This window comes from Branchiostoma belcheri, unplaced genomic scaffold (genome assembly GCF_001625305.1).
Source record: "Branchiostoma belcheri isolate BF01 breed outbred unplaced genomic scaffold, Haploidv18h27 scaffold1430, whole genome shotgun sequence".
In the NCBI taxonomy this organism is placed as follows: Eukaryota; Metazoa; Chordata; class Leptocardii; order Amphioxiformes; family Branchiostomatidae; genus Branchiostoma; species Branchiostoma belcheri.
Window position 1 is genome coordinate 1 of NW_017802859.1, and position 3,392 is coordinate 3,392.

General features: G+C 38.9%; 1 long non-coding RNA gene across 1 annotated transcript; it reads left to right on the plus strand.

The window, feature by feature from the left end:
- The first annotated feature begins 185 nt into the window (after nt 1-185).
- LOC109464937 lies at nt 186-646 on the plus strand. Its single transcript, XR_002139921.1, has 2 exons — nt 186-295; nt 495-646. It is a non-coding gene; the product is annotated as an uncharacterized LOC109464937 (long non-coding RNA).
- Nucleotides 647-3,392: the final 2,746 nt, after the last annotated feature.

The window sequence follows — 3,392 nt, forward strand, 5'->3', positions numbered from 1 at the left end:
AACATCATAAACAGTGTCTGGATGAGATCCTGGCTTCGGGTGGTTCATGTTCTCATTTCTTTATTTATATCTATGTCTTTGTCTAAAACCTTAAACTTTACTCACAAATAATATTCTTCTTATTAATCTGGCATTGCTAAAAAAATAATAACTGTTAATGAAAATTTCCATATTGTATGATTCCAGGTGCAGCACCCGTCCTTCACTCCTGGGTGAAGCAGAAACCAGAGAGACCAGCTCCAAAGAAGAGATGTTCTCCCACCAAGAAAAGAAAGGAGCTTGTGGACTTAACAAAGTAAATGTTGCATGTCAACTACAATGTACATAGTTTGAATTTTATTCCATAAAGTTTGTATCAGTAATGTCCGCATAATTTCTTTCGGATGCTAATAAAACATACTTGGATTGCTTCACATGGTATTTTACTTCTTGTAAAGAACACTTCATATTGTTGCACTCAAACATTGTCATTGCATTTTTGACTGACTTTAAAGATTGATGAACCTGAGGACTCCTCCGCTTGTTGTTCGGATCCTGGTCTCGACACCAACATGGCTATACTTCAACCTGACCTGGCAACATCCCCATCACCGACTGCACTGCCATCACAGACCACATCTTCACCATGCTTACCTGACAAACTTTTTACCACCACTTGTACAGAACTACTGAAACTGTCATGTTTATTGAAGTGGCATTGTATTTACATGTGTCTGAAGGTTACAAGAACATGTACATGTTTTTTCACAAATAAAAAAAATGATGAGAAGCAACTTCAAGGAAGTGTTCCTAACTTACATGTATTTTGGAATTTTGGGTACTCTCATGTATGTAATCTACTCATACATGATCTAGTGAAAAAATGAATCATGGCTACATGTTTCAATGAGAAGCAAATGGTGGAAAACCAACTTAAACTATACATGGTTTATTAGGAATGAATTAAATTGTGTTACTGAACTGTTTTCAGTTTCTGATACATGTACATACTGTTAACATACATCTGTTTCCTAGTACATGTACTAGTAGTAGCTCTTTCCTTTTGTACTCAATAAACACTACATTGTATTTACACTACAACAGTATTTGTGCCTGATAAAATCAATCAACAATAGGATCATACTAAAACCTTTTGGCAACAACCAAATAATACATCTTTGACAACATGAGTGGGGCAAAGACCATGTGATAGGTAGATGTCCTAGCGGCACTGTTTCTATGGTCCTGTGTTGTGCTTTGCAGACTTGAATTTCTTTTCCCTCTTCAGGCAGGTAGTGTTTGTCTGAAAAGAGTTTTAAAAAATGTTAAAATTTTAGACAAAGACATATAATAAAGAAATGAGAACATGAACCACCCGAAGCCAGGATCTCATCCAGACACTGTTTATGATGTTCTTATAATATTGTAAACATTGGAAAAATCCCCGTCTCCAAAAAACGTAGGACGTTTAGAAAAACACATGCCCCGCCTCTCCCACACTGCGTGAGTGACTAAAAACCTGGCTGGGCGCTTTGACGTTGTAATCGATGAATCTTCAGGGCGACCGCCAAAATTTCGTTCAAGAGACGTATTTCTACCCAACAGGATCTCACAAAGGTAAGTTATGTTTTTTACCGTTCTATTCTAGTAAAGTCCCATCGACAAATAATAATAATAAACGGGGGACGTTAGAATAACAACCGCCCCCTCCCCAAGTTACGAAAGTTTCACTCTACGTACGGCCGGACATTAGACGCTATAATCGATAAATCTACGGAGAAATCGCCGAACACTCCATAAATTTCCACCCACAAGACTCCAGGGCCAACATTTTTAGGTTTTTGTGGCAATATATCCGGCTAAACTCGATATTTTTCGAAGTTAGCTGCGTACGTAGAATGTAAACAAAGTGCATCACATACGCTACAATGCCGCCCGTCCAAACTGTTCAAAATCGGAAGAAACATGCATTTCTACCCGCCGAAATCGATCCCACATGCCCACAACAACATTCTCTACCCGTGAAAGCCGTACTTCCGACAATATTTTACACTGGACGGGCAAAACTCACCGTTGAAGTTGGAGCACCGCTATCGACTGTGTTAGAACGTACTACAGGGAATCCGCGACCACACGGCGGTCTCGTTTTCGTGCGAGGTCACGCGCGCTCACGCCAAGGATGTGCTCTCGCGAGAATAGAATCAATATGGCGACTGTATCTAGAATGAGGTCTATTAGCTTAATCTTCAAATTTGGATTAGTTTTTCTTCTATTCCAACATTCATTACAAGACATGACGGAGGCACGTTGTATTTATTTACATACGAACGGACAGCAGATATACTCATTTTCACCTGTGTTTTGAGGAAATTCGTGTAAAGTGGCACAATATCGGTGGCATAACAGGATTCGATTCCGAGCCGAACGCTCTGTCGTTACGCCACCACGACCCCACAACAACTCATTGGATTATTATTTATTGGTTTATTTGTATCAACATATCAACAACATATCGCGCAGTCTTGACATACAAGGCTGAATTCTGATGTTTGTTTACAATATAAATCATTAATAGGAGGGAAATGCAAAATACAATCATATCAATATAAATCATTAATAGGAGGGAAATGCAAAATACAATCATATCGGAATCTACAGATTAATGTATCACTTTGGTTCGAAAAATTTAGGTATTTACAATCTTACAATCGTACAAACTATGACAATCTTACGTCGTACAAACCTTATATCACTTAAGTTTTAACATATATGTAGAAGCTTATGATTAGTCATCATAAATAAATCATCGTCATGAATCAATTCCTGTGTCACAATAAGGTAGCGGACAGTGGAACTTGTGGTGCTGTTACATATTTGTGCTGTTTAGAAGGGATACCATGTAAGGGATCGGGCTTTTTTGTATCTGTCAGTCCTAGTTGTGATAGTGTCTATGAGCTGAGTAGTTCTCGTTCGTCTGCCGCTAACCTCGCCTAATTAGTGTAGAAGAGAGGTGGAGGGGTGGATAACACAACAGATGGCGTTTTATGAAGATGTTTCCGTTAGTAATACACTCTCCCGGGTATGAGGAGGTCGAATCCAGAACGAATGCCCAGAAAAAGAGATTTCTGTACAGGATGGCTAGTGCCTGGAACGAGATGAAGTTGTAATTATGTATTGTATGCAATCCTTGTAATGATGCATATAGATGCTATGTGTTGATATTTTTACTCATATGTTAGTTTATATTTGATATATTCCCTGTCATCATCATCATATCTTGTCGGCCCACTGCTCCAGCTAATCCAGGGCTTCCTGGTACACACATATTCCCTGTGTGTCGTATGTGTGTACATGTCAGGAAGAACGACAGTTTGTACGCTAATTGTGGATCCTAATAAAGTCAAAGTCAAATC